We start from the raw sequence: 18,978 nt of genomic DNA, 5'->3' as shown, positions 1-18,978 counted from the left end.
GTTGGGTTATATGATCTCTGACATCCTTCACAGCTCTGAATTCTATGGTTTAAGGCTTCATGAGGCTTTGCTCAAAAAAGGGTTTATGTTTCCCCATAATAAATGACTTAAGACAGACTTCAGCTTCATTCTCTGCCATGAGACACTTCCTCTTTATTTCTGCCTTTCGGGTCCCCTATTCACCTTCCTTCAAGGTTCAGCTGCAGTGGCCTCTCCTCATATTCCCAACTGCGATTGCTCCCACCTCATGTAGTCCTAGGATACTTTGTTGCTCTTTGGTCTCCTTCATTTTCAACTTGCGCTGCATTTTTTCTGTGCATGTATAACATCCTCCCAGTAATATATTTTTGTCTCTGTTCTGTATCGTTTCCACGTCATCTTTCCTATTGGAATATAAGCTTTATGACAGAAGTCCTTCATAATCCTTCATAATTCCTGTCTTCTTGTACCATACAATGTATTCTTTACTCCAGCAATACTGGTCTCTTTGCTGTCCCTCAGGCACAACATTCCATCTCTCAACTTGGAGCACTTTTTCTGGCTGTCCCCCATGTCTTATTCCTCATCTCTACCTTTGGGCTTCCCTCAAGCCTCAGCTAAAGTCCTCTCTTCTCCAACAAAAACCTTTTTGTCTCCCTCAGTCTTGGTGTTTTCTCGCTGAGATTATGTCCAGTTATCTTATCTATGTATCATTTATACAGGGTCGTTCATTTGTTGACTCCCTGATTAGACTGTAAGATCCTCGAGAGCAGAGGCGTGTGTGTGTGTGTGTGTGTGTGTGTGTGTGTGTGTGTGTGTGTGTGTGTGTGTAATGCCTGGCATTTAGTATAGTAGTGTTTGCACATAGTAAGCCCTGAATAAATGGTTGTCGACTTTGTATAGCCCAAGTCCTAGCACAAAGCACTTACAAGGCACTTTAAAATATCTATTGAATTGAGTTGAATTGATATGAGCTCTGGCTTCAAGCATTTAAAGTACCTGCACATGTAAAGATGACTAGACTTTGTCCTGCTCAGTCACAAACCTAGAAGGACAAAAATAGAAGTGGTGGATAAAAATTGTACAGAGTCAGTATTTGGCTTTGAATTCAGATAAAACTTCCTAATTGAACCATCCAAAAGGAAAATGAGCTGCCTCGATATCTCTGCTTCCTCATTACCAGAAATGTCCCACTCACATGAGGAATTCCTGAAATCAGAGATGCTTCCCAATGTGGTCACCTCCCACCTTGGATGTCGTGTTGTCCATACTAAGCACATTACGATTGTCTAAGTGAATGCCATTCAGTTGAATCCTTACATGCCCTGATATTACAAAGAGAATTTGGAAATAAATATCAGTATAAGTTTTTTCTCAGGACTCCATTTGATGGAATTAAGTAGGTAAAATCTCAACAGGACCTGTTCACGAGAGCATTTTACTTATAAAACAGTTCCATAGTACTCAACAATAAACTCAAAGGGAAAATGTCCCCATCTCTCTCCTTCTCTGTACTCATAGAGCCATGACCCTACTCTGGGTCTTTTATTACCTTTTGCCTGGACTATTGGAATCACCTCCAAATATTTTGCTCTTCATGCCTCATCACTCTTCTCTCTAATCCAATCTCTACTCAGCTGCCAAAGTAAGTTTTTTAAAGGATAGGTCTGACCACATCACTCCCCTTAGTCAATAAACTTTCAATGTTCCTTATTCATTCTAGGACCCAAAACGAGCTCCCTTGTTTGGCTTTTATAGTCCTTCACAACCTGGCTCCTAACCTGCTCTTTCCAACCTTATTTTGTATTTATCTCCTCCCCGTATTCTACAGTTCAGCCAAACTGGCCTCCTCTGGGTCTTTGTGTCTTTGCATTGGCCATCTCTCATGCTTAGAATGGACCACTCATTCATCTCTACCTCTTAGAATTCTATTTTCCTTCAAAATTCTGTTCAAGTGACATGTACACAGAACCTTCCCTAATCCACATCCCTCTCCCCCGCTTCCAAGTTGCTTGTGCCCCTTCCTCCCAATTTACCTTGTATTTACTTATGTGCATACTGTTTCTCCTCTCAGAACAGCAGCTCTTTGAGGGCAGGAATTTCCCAGTGCTTAGCATAATACTGGAACATAGTAGGAGTTTTATGTACTTGTTAACTCCTTGAATATGTTTGTGTGTGTTTGTGTGAACAATTCCTGGCTTACTTAGAAACACCTTTGACAGGTCCCTCAGTCACAGGGACTAGTAAGGAACCACTGTAGCATCTCAAAATGCAAACCCTTCAGAGCTGAACCAGAGCACGTGTCCATTTCCCTAGAGCCAGCTCCTCGAGGGATAGCCCAGTCTGAAAGATCCAGGGTGCTCCTCTGGTTATACACACACACACACACACACACACACACACACACACACACACACACACACACAGAGATACACACATATACACACACACCCCTTATGGAGGAGCTGACTAGTTTGGACTAAGGCAGCTGGCAAAGGAAAAGGCAGTCATGTTCTCAATAAACACTATCTGTATGACTCCACACACACACACACACACACACATACACACACGTATATATGTGCATCACACAAATGTAAATATGCATAGATATACATACATGCATACACTCACGCATACATATATACACACATGTATATCTGTGTGCATACACACAAATGTAAATATACATAGATATACATGCATGCATGCATGCATACACTCACACACACACATTCTGTCTCTGTTTCTCTCCCTCCCTTTCCCTGTCTCTATCGATGTCTCTCCATCTCTCCCTGTCTCTCACACATGCATATTCATACCCATATTTTCTCTTTTGTTATGGCCCCAGGTTCATATCGTGTAAGTCTTGTTATAAAATGCTCCTTTGAAGAGGCCCTATGGGGACTTCACTTACTCAATTCTATCAAATGTGGTTCAAAAAAAGATTTCATTTATACCAAATTGAGCTGTTTCCTGAATATCATTACACTATGGTACCAGAGTACTCTTCTTCTCTTGTAGAAACAATAAGGAAGTTCTATTCCCAAGTTTGAGTTCAATATGGCAAAGTGACATGATCCGATAGATAGATTACTCGGAGGCTCCTAAGCCCGTTCTTATTCAGCTTCTGACTCAAGAGAAAAATGAACTTAGCGAGACAGGTTGCTCTTGGGGTCCCTGAGAGCGGTTTCTATTTCTATTGTGTCTGTCTGTTTGGCGCGCCCACGTGCCACCCTCTCTCTTCCTTCCCCACATTCCTCATGTTGCCTTCTGTCAATAAAGCTGGAGAATGTTATAAAATAAAACAAGAAACTGCTAGGATGTGGTTCCGAACCCCGGAGGATTCTTTAACTTGCTTGTGTGATTGGTGCTGTGTCAGGAAAATGGACCCTCTGCTTCATATGCAGCCTTTATTTTTTTTTCCTGGTGAATGTAAAAATAATTTTACTTGCTGAAAAATTTAGCCACACATCCTGGAACAGAGGCTCGAAATCAATTTTGCAAACCCCCAGTTTCCTGGTAACATGACATCCATGGAGGTCCTGAAACCAGTGATTATATCAACAAAAGGAAATAAGGGAACAAAGGAAGGCTGGGATTTGATCTTTCTCCTTGATAAATTTAGTTGCTTGCGAAACCGGGAGAAATTCTTTTTGATGGAAAAATAATAAAACATCATTTTAGCTTGAGCTCTTCCATTCAGGAACCATAGCACTGTTGTGTGTGGAGAAGGGGTGGGCTGGAGGCTGCCGAGAGAGATGGTGATTGTTATAACAGCATCCCTTGATATTTTGGTTTAATTTTATTTTTAAAGCTTCCGTCAGACTTTAAAATTATCCTGTTAAATTTAACCACCCAACTGGTCTTCTAACAAAGGGTGACATTTGAGGGGTGTAAAATTAATATGAATGTTATGTAATGAGCATGATGACTGCTTTCTAGAGAAATCATGGCTTCTCTCTCAAGTGTGGGGGGGTGGTGCTAATTTCCTGATTAGTTAGAAGAGGGTGTCTTTTTCTATCTCTCTGTTTCTGTGTCTGTCTGTATCTCATCTGATTACCTCCCACAGGTTCAGCTACCATTTCTGTGTAGATGACTCTCAACTCTATATATGCAGTCCTGAGATCCCAGACCCCTCCTCCCATCTCCAGCTGCTTGTAGGGCATCTCCATCTGAATGTCCCACTGTGGGACATGGTCCAAATGGAAATTATCTTTACCCATAAAATCTACTCCTCCTCACTTCACTCTTTCTGTCAACAGCACTGCCATCCACTCATTCTTCCATGTTCCAACCTCCTGGGAAATCTTTGGTTCTCCACTCTTTTATCACCTCTCATATCCAGTTACCATGTCCTATTAATTCCTTCTCCACGATCCCATCCTTCCTTTCTTTGTTCCCACTGTTGGAACCAAGGATAGAGAGTTGGTCTTAGAGTGATGAAAACCTTTGTTGTGTGAACCTTAAGCCATTTAACCACTCAGTGATCTTTTATTTTTTTTGTGGGGCAATGAGAGTTAAGTGACTTGTCCAGGGTCACACAGCTAGTAAGTGTCAAGTGTCTGAGGCTGGATTTGAACTCAGGTCCTCCTGAATCCAGGGCCAGTGCTTTATTCACTGCACCACCTAGCTACCCCCAACTCAATAATCTTGATAACCATTTCAGACCATAAGCTTCAGAGAAGGTGCTCATTGGTAGAAAATTTCCTCACCCAGAATCTTATAAACTAATGAAATTACAGGCCCATGGGGGAGAAGGTTGTTAAAGGTGTCTTACCATGTCTTTCCATCCCTACCGTCTCTCTTCTCTATTTTCAAATCATCCTTTGTACCATTGCCAGACTAATTTTCTTATGATGTATAGATTTCATCTTTTGCTCAAACATCCACAGTGGCTCCCTATTATCTATCAAGTAAAGTCCAAATGACTTTGGCTGGTATTCATGGTCATCTCATCTGGTGCTGCCCTAGTTTTCTAGTTTTGCCTCCTACCATTCTCTAGTCAAACTGGATGGTTTTCTACCTCATTCTCTCCCATCTCCGTGCCTTTGTTCATGACATTCCACATACCTGATATGCCCTCCTTCTCTTCACTTGATGAATTCCTTCTCATTCTTTAGATTCTTACTCCACTGTCACCTCTCCTTCTTATAGCCTTCTTTGACATTCCTGCTGGTAGTGACTTTCCTCTGTAGACCTCACATAGCATTGATGACGAGTGTTAGAGTTGTCTGTCTTTATGTCTCACTCTCCTGCTAGACTTGAATCTCCTTGAATGCAGGGTTCCTGTCTTACCTGAACTTTGTCTCCCTTTTATTACCTAATTAAATTGAAATTGAAAGCTGGGGGTCTGGAAATCCCTTGAATGTCATTCCCTTTACATATTTTCTAAGCAATTCTACATTACTCAGAGGGGCTTTCCAATATGGGTGGCTTGGAGCCATCCATTGTAACAAATAGATGCAACAGATGCATATATTTCTGTTAATGGCCCTACCATTCTCCCAGTCACCACAGCTCAAAACCTTGGAATTACCTTTGACTCTTCCCTTTCTCTCTCTCCTTTTTATTTTATTTTATTATTTATTTATTTGTTTGTTTATTCATTCATTCATTCATTCATTCATTTATTTTTTGCGGGGCAATGAGGGATAAGTGACACAGTTAGTGTCAAGTGTTTGAGGCTGGATTTGAGCTCATGTCCTCCTGAATCCAGGGCCGGTGCTTTATCCACTGCACCACCTAGATGCCCTTCTTCCCTTTCTCTTGACCCACACAGCTAATCATTTGCCACATTTCTGTTGATTGTACATCACATTCATCCATCCTTTTCTCACTATTCTCACTACCAATCTCCTATTTTGGTCCCTCTCTCCTGAATCATTGCAATAGCCTTCTCTCTGATCTCCATGTCTTCACTTTTTCCCCTCTTCTAACTCATCCTTCACACATATTGCAAATTAATATTTCTAATGTAGAGGTCTGGTGATGTTACTACTCTAGTCAAGAATCATGATTCCTTATTGACTCTAGAATCAAATGCAAACTTCTTACGTTGACATTTACAGACCACCACAATCTAGTTCTAACCTGACTGGCCAGGCTTATATTGTCCTCCCTCCTACTTAGACCTTTTTATTCTAGTCAAACCAGATTATTAGATTTCCTTAATCATGTCCTACATTCTCTGACCTATGTATATTTGTATCTATTGAAATCCTCCTCTCCCTTAAGAGCCCAGCTCAAGTTCCATCTCTCTTCCAGCTAAAGGTGATGTATCTGTCCTCAATTTATATATATATATATATATATATATATAACCTAAGTGTGTTTTTTTTGGGGGGGGAAGGGCAATTACGGTTAAATGACTTGCCCAAGGTCACACAGCTAGTAAGTGTCAAGTGTCTGAGGCCGGATTTGAACTCAGGTCTTCCTGAATCCAGGGCCAGTGCTTTATCCACTGAGCCACCTAGCTGCCACTGTCCTCAGTTACTAAGAGCATGTTTTTCTCCTTTATCCTCTTGTGTGCATGGAACATACATATATGCATTTTATTTATTTGCCAGTAGATTGTAAGCCTCTTGAGAGTAAAGACTCTGTGTGTGTTTGTTTTTTAATCTTCTTATTTCTGGTATCTAGCATGGAGCCTTGGTCATAGTAAATGCTTCATAAGTGTTGAAGGAATATTTGTTGAATATTTCTGAATTATCAGAACCATCTTAAATGATTGTGGGAAGTAAAATGATGGCAAAAACATGTCCAACTCTTGGACGTGTGTAAAGTATTTTGATGATTTTTTTCGTGGGGCAATGAGGGTTAAGTGACTTGCCCAGGGTCATACAACTAGTAAGTGTCAAGTGTCTGAGGCTGGATTTGAACTCAGGTCTTCCTGAATCCAGGGCCAGTGCTTTATCCACTGAGCCACCTAGCTGCCACTGTCCTCAGTTACTAAGAGCATGTTTTTCTCCTTTATCCTCTTGTGTGCATGGAACATACATATATGCATTTTATTTATTTGCCAGTAGATTGTAAGCCTCTTGAGAGTAAAGACTCTGTGTGTGTTTGTTTTTTTAATCTTCTTATTTCTGGTATCTAGCATGGAGCCTTGGTCATAGTAAATGCTTCATAAGTGTTGAAGGAATATTTGTTGAATATTTCTGAATTATCAGAACCATCTTAAATGATTGTGGGAAGTAAAATGATGGCAAAAACATGTCCAACTCTTGGACGTGTGTAAAGTATTTTGATGATTTTTTTCGTGGGGCAATGAGGGTTAAGTGACTTGCCCAGGGTCATACAACTAGTAAGTGTCAAGTGTCTGAGGCCAGATCTGAACTCAGGTCCCTCTGAAACCAGGGCCAGTGCTTTATCCACTGCACCACCTTGCTGTCCCAATTTTGATGGTCTTTAAAGTATATTTTGGAATTTTAGTCTTTGATACAGTAGACTCAAGTATGCAGTGATTGTGTCCTAGGTTAAGCTGGGACCTCTTATTAAGCAGTTACTGTATGCAAAGGATTGGGCTGGGCACTGAGAATATAAGGATGAAAGGATTGTTCCTGACTGGAAATCTAAGTGAGGAAGAATAAAATATTTCCATAAATCGTGGTCATATTGTTAAAATGTGAAGAGTACGAAGGAGAGGTGCAGGCAGAATGCAGTGAGAAATTGGAGAAGGCAGAGAAGAGAGCTGACTTTCAGCTGGGGAAGATCCAGGCAGGACTCATGGAAGAGGAGGCACTAGATCTTAGCCTTGAATGAAGGACGATGGTCCTGTAGTTCATTCCTGGCTTGAGAGATGGTGTGAGCAAAAGCAGGCAGATGGGATGAGAACAGGGGGTGGAGACTAGTTCAGGCAGCTGGGAACATTGAATGTGTGAAGGGGAGTTTGGGGAGATAAAGCCAGAAAGAATGGATGTTGTCTGATTGTTGAGAACCTTTAAGATCATGATGGGTGAGGAGCTGAATGTTTCTTGAGAAGGCAATAAGGAGATCCTGTAGGTTTTTGATGAGGAGTCACCTAATTACATCAATGTGTTATCTTGAGATTATCTGAGCAACATGGTAAAGAATGAATTGGAATAGCAAGGAGGGGACTCTGGACTTAGAATGTATACAAGTTGACAACTAATTGGTTATATGGTATGGGAGAGGGGAGAGCTGAATCTGCTTTTTATGAGTTGTGTTCAAATTCTATTTCTGATTCTGTTGATGTGTGTGACCTTGGACAGGTCACTTAACTTCCCTGTGCCTCAGTTTTCTCAACTGTAAAATGAGGGAATTTGATTAGATGGATTCTTAGATCTCTTTCTACTTTAAATCTACGATCCTATGGTTTTCTGATGGGGTATGCCAGTATTCATAAGCCTGAGCTCCACCAAGTTCCAAGGGCTAGGAGCCATCAGGGATGGAAAACTAAGCCCTTCAGCAGGACTTTAGATCTTGGACTCAGACTGCTGTTGCAGAACTAGTTTCAAAGGTGAACTTATATTCTCTCTGAGAAATGGGGAGAGAGGGAAGTTGGCTTTTGAAAAATTCTTCTGCTTCTCATTTACTCTCCAAATCTTATCTCAGTCTTCCCCCTCCATGTTCTGTGGCCTCTTGCCCTTTCATTTCATCCTTTGTCCTACCATTTCCTTCACATTGATCATACCACCCTCCATGTGGAAGATGGATATCTTCTGCTTGCTTCCTCCCATGTCTGACCCTTAAATGTCACTGGAGATATAATTCAAGTGATACCTCCCATATAAAATCTTAAAATCATAGTTTTAGAATCAGAAGAGACCTTGGAAACCATCCAGTTCAATCCTCTCATTTTACAAATGGGGAAATGGAGGTTCAGAGAGTTTAAGTGAGAATCACACATCTGGGAAATGTCTGAGGATCCAAGACTGGCTACTAGATGTGCTTAATAGTTATCAGAGAGCACATCTCAAGCGATTTTGGATTTCAGACATTTTGCTGATTCAAAATAAGCTTCTGATTGGTGGAGTGATTGAAAGTGTGGAATTGAAGATGACTACAAATGAATCACCTTGATGCAGTGAAAATAGTGTGGGAGTTGGATACTCGAGAGGATCGTGGCTGGCCTAGACTATCTTCAAAATGGCAGCTCCAGGAAGAAATGATCAATCCTACTGGCTCTTGATTGCTTTATTCACAGAGGTTTTCTCCTTGACTCATATCCATATCCTTCCTTCTTCTCTCCAATGTCTGTGCTTATAGATTGGGCAGCTGGGTGGTATAGTGGATAGAGTGCCGGGTCTGGAGTCAAGAAGAGTCATCTTCATGAGTTCAGATCTAGCCTCAGACACTTACTAGCTATGTGACCTTGAGCAAGTCACTTAACCCTGTTTGCCTCAGTTTCCTCATTTGTAAAATGAGCTAGAGAAGGAAATGGCAAAGCATTCCAGTATCTTTACCAAGAAAACCCAAAATGGGGTCATGAAGAGTTGGATATAACTGAAATGACTGAACAACAAAAAAGATACAGCACCAGCTCATACTAATGTTGATTAAATGCCAATTGGTTAGTTGATCGAGCTGGTTATCTCAGTTTCTTTCATTCCCTCCCATTTCCACAAGTCAACCATTCTCAAAGCCTGTCTTTGTAGAGGTTAGCTGCATGCAGGAAGGCACAGTGTTTCTAGACTCTTTTTTTTTTGCCTTTCTTTGACTTCCTCCTAAAAAGTGCTGACTACATCTGCTTGTAGTGGTATAGCCCTGTGATCTCAGCTCCCAAGGGAGGCTGAGGCTAGATCATGAGCTCAGAATTCTGAGGTGCGGTGGGGCTAAAGAGGATCTGGTATCCTCACTAGGTCTCACACCAGTAAGGAGGCCCTCAGGAAAAGAGCTGCCTAAGAAAGGAAGAATCTGCCCAGGTCAGAAATGGAGCAAGTCACAGCTTCTGTGCTTGCCAGTAAGGAGGTCAGGCTGCAAGTAGCCTCCGCGCTTTCAGCTTCCAGTCCCCAAAAGCAAACAAACAAGCAAAAAAAAAAAAAGCCCCCTCGGTGCTGAATATTTTTATTTTTAAGTGAAACCAAGTGAGTTTTTCTTTGAGAATTTTGAGGTTGGACTAACTGTAGATGAGCTCAGGCACTTTAAAACCAGGTTCAGGCATTGCTAGACTAACATTTTCATCAATTTACAGATGCTTTCTAAAATGTCTCCAGCTTCTTGCATTGTTTGATTGAGGGCTCCCACAATCATGAAAGGCTTCTAGTTCATTCTAGGTGAGGACTGGCATGAGGAAATGGGTATGTAGCCTAGAGAAGAACAATCTTACAGGGAACGTGGTGGCTGTCTTCCAATCTTCGAAGGGCTTTCAGGTGGAGAAGAGGGAAGTAGTTGTCGAGAATCAGATTGGGCTCTTTTCTACTGATCCATGCTCTTCTACTGTGGAATGGTCTCCATGTTTTAGAAGTCCTCAGGGGAAACCTGGATGACTGATTGTCAGGTACATTGGAGAGGGAACTATTTTTTCAGATACTCATTGGCCTGGATGGTCACAGAGGTTCCTTCCAACTCTGAAATTCTGCAATTGTGTCTTTTATTTATTTATTTTTGCAGGGCATTTAGGGTTAAGTGACTTGCCTAGGGTCACACAGCTAATAAGTATCAAGTGTCTAAAGCTGGATTTGAACTCAGGTCCTCCTGAATCCAGGGCCGGTGCTTTATCCACTGTGCCACCTAGCTGCCCCAACCATTCATTCATTCATTCATTCATTCATTCATTCATTCATTCATTCATTAATCTATCTATCTATCTATTTATTTATTTTTATTTATTTTTGCAATGGTAATGGTTAAATGGTAATGGTGCCATGGAAAGTAGTTAGGGGTCAAATCTCAGCTGATTCAGTTTCTGAAGAGGCAGAGCACCGAATGTGGAATTGGGAAGACTTAAAGTTCAAATCTGGTCTCCAACTCTAGCTGCATGACAATGGACAAGTCGCTTAGCCTCTGCCTGGCTCAGTTTCCTCATCTGTAACATGAGGAGAGTACATGAGGATCAAATAATATCAGCAAAGCATTTTGTAAACTATAAAGTGCTATATATAAATGCCGACTATTATCATTTTGGGGTGAAGACAGTGTGGTAATTTGTTTTGTTTAACCATACTAGCTCTTATTACTATTAGCTGTGTGAACTTGGACAACTCACTTAACTTAACCAATCTGGGTCAAAGAGTATCCATCTATAAAATGAAGAGCTTGGTACCTTAAGGTTTGAAATGTGTGATCCCATGATCTGCTATGATCCTCTGATCATTGATGCCACCAGAGAATGTATCTCTGAGTTTAGTCATCCTCTTTTTACTGGGGGAAAATCAATATAAACTCTTTTTTCTTAAAGTGAGGCAATTGGGGCTAAGTGACTTGCCCAGGGTCACACAGCTAGTGAATGTTAAGTGTCTGAGGCCGGATTTGAACTCAGGTACTCCTGACTCCAGGGCTGGTGCTCTATCCACTGCGCCATCTAACTGCCCCGATATAACCTCTTAAAGGAGCACATGTCTTGACTTTTGATGCATTCAATCTAGTATTCACTTTTCTCATGTCCCAGGTTTGAATTTGAAGTCTAACTTCAGTATGTCTAGACTGGGAAAAGAAGGGAAAAATCCACCAGAGGAGACAAGAAAATAGGTTTTCAGGATCAATACTCACTGATAGGAATGACAATTGTGAATACAGTGCTGGGTTTGAAGTCAGAAAGGTTCTGGGTTCAAATCTTTCCTCTGAAATTTACTCATTGTGTAATGCTAGGTGAGTCATTTAATTTCTCTGAGCCTCAGACAGCTCCCTCTGACTTATCAACTAAATATTTGACAGGTTGTCTCTGTGTATATAAACAGGTTATATCAGTGGAGGGGCTACTCATTCTAGGACTCCCACATGAGGTCTCCCAGGAACATTGGTATGGTAGGTTCTGTTCCATGATGTGTCAGCCCAGAATCACATCTTGGTTTGTCTTTGGCAGTATCTTCTCTTGTCATGCTAAAGATATTTCCTGCTCCCCATCTGCCTGTGAAAATTGGACCAAAATTTAGAAAGTTGGAACGATGGTAGGAAACGTAGAGATTTATGCACTCGTTTTTTTAACTTTGTTTTTGAAACTTCAAGGCAGGTTCTGCTCAACTAATCTTGCTTCTTCCCTCTCTGGTGTTGTTTTCAACTCACAGAAACTAATTAAGCTTCAGGATCAGTTTGTCCTATTAGAGAAATAAAGAAAGAGTGTATATGCTGAAATGGCTCTTTTTTATTGCTTAAATTATCTTTGGCAAAGGATAGGTTTTAATTTGCTTCTAAAATTGGCCAAATGTCAGCTTTTATCAAAACAAAGCTCTCTCTTCAAATTAGTCTTCTCAAAACCTGGCTATTGTGTGAAAGGCACTGAGAAGGATTTAAAGAGACCCATGGAAAATGTATTGATAATCTAGCCATGTTAATCCTTCCCGTTAATGGAGTGTGAAATTGCCTATTTACCTCTCTTCTCTTGAGTGGAAGGAAAGTGGCAAGTCACCCATCTGCATGGCCACTTTCATAGTGAGGGCCACTTTCAATTTGTGACTTGCAGCCAGGTTGGGATCAGAAGTCATGTAGACATACATGATCCCTTTAAGCTAGTACATGGATATGTGGATGCACGGCCAGAGATGACTCTCTATCTCTCCAGGTACAGTTTTATTGGTTTATATATAATGGGCAGTCTACATAAGATCGTGAAATTGGTGAAATGTGTATTTGTCTGGCCCAGCCTCCTCTTTCAGTATCCAATCCCAGCAGAGGCAAAGGCAAGGTAGGATGCGGGCTGGACCAGTGCTGCTGCCACTATTGTCACTACCATCACCATTGTTATCATCATTATCCTCTAAAATTCGATTGACTTCCACAAGTGATTATGTGGCTGCCATGTGCTAGGTACCCTGTCAGGTGTGGGGTAAACAATTACAATGACAACAATAAAACACTTATTGGACTAGGGATGCAATGAAGTATGATAAGGTTCTTGGACTCAAAGTTCTTACAATTAATTTTTATAAGTTAATAGACATTTGTTTTCTTTCCCTCCTACTTCCCATCCTTTACTGAAACAAAGGAACAAACAAAAAATGAGACCATTGTTATTGTTTTTTTTTGTTTTTTGTTTTTTCGTGAGGCAATTGGGGTTAAGTGACTTGCCCAGGGTCACACAGCTAGTAAGTGTTAAGTGTCTGAGGTCAGATTTGAACTCAGGTACTCCTGACTCCAGGGCCGGTGCTCTATCCACTGCGCCACCTAGCTACCCGGAAACCATTGTTAACAAATGTGCACAGTCAAGCAAAACAGACCACCCTCCATTGTCCATGTACCCAAATGTGCATCATTTGGAATCTTGAGTCCATTGCTTCTCTCTTAGGAGGTAGGCGGCTCTTTTCCTCATTACTCCTCTGAAATCCACATGGTCTCCTCAAAGAGTTTGTTATCCAGTGGGGGCGGGGGGAGCAAGGTATTAATAATGATGATAAAAGGGCATCATAGGCCTAATATCAAATAAATTATATAGACAGTACATGTTAGAAATAATAATATAGCAATATTGGTATGCTTTAAGATTTTCCAAGCAGTTTAACTATATTATTTCATTTGATTGTCACAACAGCCTTGCAAGATAAGGGTTATCATCGTCCTCACTTTAGAGATAAAGTAACTGGAGCTGACAGAGGTCCAAGGCTGCATTTGGTCACAGCTAGTGAGTGTCTGAGATGAAATTGGAACCCAGGTTTTAGCATTAAGTCCAGTATTCTATTTTCTAATTACTGCAAATCCCAGAGAAGGGAGAGAAGACAAGGTTGGAAATGTGGAGGAATTCTCCAGTAGAGGTGAATCTAGTGGTGGGGAAAGTACATGGATTGTTGGGATGGCAGAGGGGAAAGTCTCTCTCTCTCTGTTTCTGTTTCTCTCTGTATGTGTCTGTCTCTCTGTGTATGTCTCTGTGTGTGTGTGTGTGTGTGTGTGTCTGTCTCTCTGTGTCTGTCTCTCTCTCCCTCTCCCCCTCTCCCTCTTCTGCCTCTTCATCCTCTTCCCCTCCTCTTCCTCTCCCTCTCCCCTTCCCAACATAAAACCAGAGATTCCTGCTTTTTGAGGTCCATGTTACCTGTTCATTCTTTCTGAAGATGATCCTGGGTCCTGATCTAGTTCTGGTTCAGGACACTGTATTGCCAACACTTTTCCCTGAAAAGCAAGAGAACAGGGATAAAACCCTCAGAACAGGAGGTATTTTGGGTTATCTGCTTCTTCAGAAAAATCAGGGATTTGGAGGCCTGATTGATGGGTGAGGGGGGAAGGGTTATAGCCAGAGAAGTTGAAGCAAAATGTATCCTAAAACCTCAGACCAGGCCTGCCTGAACAGATGTCCACCCTGATGGCTTACTCCTTACCTCCCACTATCTTTTCTTTTCTATTCCCTCTTCTCCAAGACCCTCAACTGCGGGGACTCCAGAATCCATTCTCTTTATGTCTCTCTTCTCCTCTAAATGACTCTTCTTTATCTTGTTAGTTGGGCCCTAGTGTGAGCATTGTATTATTGTTCCTTGGGCTGGTCATCCCCAGTCTTCTGGAATAGAATTTCTACCCTCTAGAACCTCCAATACCCAGAATACTTTGTACCCCATCCTTCTAGGCAGTGTCAAGGACCTGGGTGTGGTCCTTAAGGGTGAGAGGATTCTTAATTTATAGTTAAGAGTCATTCTAGGCTGTTCTTATGCCCTCATTTTGCAGAGGAGGCAGTCTAAGGTGAGAGGAAATTCAGACATTTGTCTGAAGTGGAAAAACATTAGGACAAGAGGAATTTGAAAGCAGGCCTTTTGATTACTCCAAACCCAGAGCTCTTAAAAAAATGGCCATGCTGGCTCTGTGTGTGTCTTTGAGGTAGGGCAGTGGGTCAGATAGCCTCAGGTTTGAAAGGGTGGGCACAGGAAAACTTTGATGTTGGGTCCAGTTTTTAAAAACTTTTTAAACAAGTATTAATGTCTGTGTTTGAAGAGGGAAAAACCAAATGGTGACATAAAATCCTGTTGATATTGATGCAGCTAATAGAGAATAAGAGAAAAGAAAAAATGTAACAACTTGGTCTGTGTTCAAATAGTGCTAATTATAGCCATTTCTATGAACTATTTACTGATTTTATTTCATGAGCTTGTAGCACAATAATTCTGAACTAGAGGAAATGTGTCTGAACTTTGTTATAAGTTATATTTGATTGTGACACTAATCTCTGTTCACCTATTCTTGTTGCATACGCTAGCTCACACCTTTAAGATATTAGATGGAATAGTGATGGGTGGGTCATGCTCGTAATGGTGACAAGGTTGGATAATAAAAAGAGCTTCAACAATAAGAGTCTGGTGATTTTTCAGAAAAGGATCATGACATAGTAGAAAGATGATGGACTGAAAGTGAGGGGAGGGGATTCCTGGCTTCCGGACCTCAGTTTTCTCATCTGTGAAATGAAGGTGAGCTCTAAGGTCTCTTGAAATTTTGAAGGTTCTATGACAGTAAGTCACATGTGTGCAATGTAGTATAGAGGAAAGAACACTGCCTCTGGACTCAGAGTCAGAAGACCTGGGTTCAAATCCCACCTTTGTGATGTGAATCTTTCTGGGCTTTGGTTTCCTCCAATACAATGCGGGGATTGGCTCAGATTGCCTCTGATGTTCTATCAGGTTATAGATCTACGCCCACAATCTGTTGATATTATTGTTCAGTGGGGTAGAGAGACTCACTTGGCACAGGAATAAGCCTATGCCTTGAATTGTCAATATATTCTCCTCTTTATAAATGCATATAACCCTGGTGGCATCATATCTGAAATTACTCTAGGGTTTTACTTGGAATTAGTTTATGCAGTGACAATGCTGGGTATTTAACTGGCAGGTATGTAGCATGTTAAGGTCTGCAGAGCATTTACTTTGCATTATCTAATTTGATCCACACCATGAATCTCTGATGGTCCCTATCTTACATTTAAGGAAATTGAGGCAGACAGAGGGTATGTGACTTGTCTAGGGTAACTCAGCTAGCAAGTGTCTGAAGCAGGATTTGAATTCGGATCTTCCCAATTACCATTTACCTGACATGGAACAGAACTTTAAGGTTTACAAAGTGCTTTCCTATGGGGCACATGGTGCATGTAATGCTATTTCCATTTTTTTTCCACATGAGAAGGATGAAATGGCTTTTCTCATGGCTACATGGCTAGTAAGGACAAGAGCTGGGATTTGAACTGGGTCTTTCAACTCGATATCCTGTGCTTACTTTTCTGTCCCATGCTGAATTGTATGATGGACTCACAGGAACATAGACTCAGGGTAGAGAGGGACCTTAGAGGTTGTTAAGTCCAACCCCCTTGTTTTACAAATAAGGATATTGAGGCCAAGAGAGGGTTAGGGACTTGTTAAATACATCTAGGTGGTGCAGTGGATCGAATGCTGGGCCCGGAGTCAGGAGAATCTGAGTCCAAATCTGGTCTCAGCACTTACTAGCTGTGTGACCCTGAGCAAACCACTTGACTTCTGTCTGCCTCAGTTTCCTCATATGTAAAATGGGGATGATAATAAGAGCACCCACCTCCTAAGATTATTGTGGGGACTGAATGAGATAATACTTATAAAACTTAATGCAATGCCTGGCATACAGTAGGTGCTTAATAAATGCTTATTCCCCTCCCTTCCCCTGCCCAAAGCCACACAGCAAGGAACAGAGGCTAGATTTAAATTCAGGTCTTTGGACTCCCGAGTTAGAACTCTAGCTCTGATCTGAAACCATGTTCCACAAGAGTCAAAAGTTATGTCCAGGCTGCCAGGCTGTCTTACTCAGAGATAGGGGGCTGAACCACATGACTTCTGAAGCCTCTTCTGCCTCTGAGATTGTCTCTGGTCCTCCAACTTTTGAGAATTGAACCTCGTGGCCATAGAGAATAGACTGGTGGGTTTAGAGTCAGGTCACTTTGGGCCTGACATCTATTATGTATGATAGGCAGGTCATTTGAATTTCCAGAATCTCAGTTTCTTTCTCTATAAAATGGGAGTAATAATGCCTGTATTGACGTCTTCACAGGGCTGTTGTGAAGTGCACATGACATTATGTAAGTCACTTTAAAAAGTTTGCCATGCCAATTAAGTTGTTGTCAGAGGGCTTCAGGTAGAAAGGAGGAGCCTGATCATCATTATCTTGGCACTTATTTATACTTTCAGGCTGAGATGCTCCTGTGTCCCCTCACACGGTCTGGAACCTAATCTTTCCCCTCCAGTCTCTGAGTCATGGTCAGGGAGAAGTGAACCCAAAGATCCCAGAGAAGTGACATGATCTTATAGTGCTGAAATGGGAAGTCTCTCCCTGGACAACCAGCTCTGGCAGCTGCCCTGGTGATGGCTTAATAGGGAGCTTGAGCAGGCCCAAGTTGGATGCCCAAGGCCTGAGGCAGCACTTACAGGCACCCATTAAGTAGTCAACTCCTGTCTGCTCCTGTTGGCTCAGCTTGAGATGGGATGTAATTGACTGGAACGAAGGGGATCGTTCTTTCTAATCAACAGCCTTTCCTAGGTGCCTGCTGGATGCCCTGTGCCAAGCATACAAAGTGATAGAAACTGGGCCTGTGATGGTATTGATATAGGGGGCTCTCAGGCAAAAAAAACCCCACACCTTCTACCCATCCAGGTGGGCACCTTCTTAACAACATGCAATCTTAGAAAGTTCTCTAGAAAATTGAGAGGTCAAGTCGCTTGTCCAGGTTCACCTATGCCAGTATGTACTGATCAATTTGTTATTTAGAGGGATTCTCATAGAAAGGAGGGGACAGCTTGGTGGCACAGTGGAGAGAGTGCCAGGCCTGGAGTCAGGAAGACCTGAGTCCAAATCTGGCCTCAAACACTTTCTAGCTGTGTGACCCTGGGAAAGTCAATTAACCCTGTTTGCCTCAGTTTCCTCATCTGTCACATGAACTAGAGAAGGAAATGGAAAGCGATTTCAGTAACTCTGCCAAGAGAACCCCAAATGGGGTCACAAAGAATTGGGCATGACTGCAAAATGAAACAAAGACAGCAGCAGCAGCAACAGCAGCAGCAACCACCACCATCACCAACAGTCTTGATTGCAAGTACTTTCTCTGATTGACTGACTCCCATTTCTCCTTCACAACAGTCTGATGTCTTATCTGGTTCTGGAACTTGAACCAGGATCTCTTGGATTTAGTATCTGCTTTCTCCCCTATGCCTCATTGATGTAATGATAAAACTACACAATTCCTACTCTTGAGGAACTTAAGTGAACTTGGAAAAAGCAATGTATATAAGATGAATAAATACAAATAGACACAAAATGAGTGTAATGGGGGAGGGGAAATCAGGAAAGGCTTTTGATAGGTGGCAATTAAATTGATCTTGAAGGGAGCGAATGATCCCCAAAGACAAAGGTGAAGAGGGGGGTCATTGCAGGTCTTGGGAACATCTCTAGATCAATGCAAAAGCACATAGGCAGGAAGTGGAATGTCAGGTAGAGTGGATGACTCGTGGGTTGGATGGACTGGAACACTGGGTAGAATTGATATTGAATTGGAAAGGATAGATCAGAGCCAGATTGAGAAAGACTTGAAAAGCCAACCAGAGGAATCGGTATCTTAGATTTCAGGCACCCGGGAGTCCTTGAAGCTTCTTGAGCTACACCTGGGCTTGTAGGAATATCAGTTTAGTAACTGTTAGGAGAGTGGCTTAGAAAGGGGAGAGAAGGCTATGGAGAGAGGCCAGGTGGGAGATCATGAGGGCCTGGATCAAGGATTGGCCATGTGAGTGGAGGGAAAGGGACAGATGTAAGAGATGTGGTGGAGAAAGAGCAATGGCAACAATATTGAGGACGATAGCTTCCATGTATACATTGCTTTATCTTTAGGTGGCCAGGTGGTCACACACAGTGAATAGAGAACTGGATGCCAGAGTCAGTAAGATCCAAGTTCAAACT

General features: G+C 41.8%; 1 protein-coding gene across 3 annotated transcripts in view; it reads left to right on the top strand.

The window, feature by feature from the left end:
* CPNE4 (copine 4) overlaps window positions 1–18,978 on the top strand; it is a 441,978-nt gene that overhangs the window by 111,270 nt on the left and 311,730 nt on the right. The window contains exon 1 of one of the 3 annotated variants that reach the window (XM_043968783.1): window positions 15,407–15,479. The exons of the other annotated variants lie outside the window; for them this stretch is intronic. The gene's annotated coding sequence lies outside the window, so the exon portion shown is untranslated. Of the gene's footprint in view, window positions 1–15,406; window positions 15,480–18,978 lie in introns of those variants that run through there. 3 annotated transcript variants of the gene reach the window in all.

This window comes from Dromiciops gliroides, chromosome 5, assembly GCF_019393635.1.
Source record: "Dromiciops gliroides isolate mDroGli1 chromosome 5, mDroGli1.pri, whole genome shotgun sequence".
Taxonomy (NCBI): Eukaryota; Metazoa; Chordata; class Mammalia; order Microbiotheria; family Microbiotheriidae; genus Dromiciops; species Dromiciops gliroides.
This window is presented reverse-complemented; position numbering and strand designations above follow the sequence as displayed.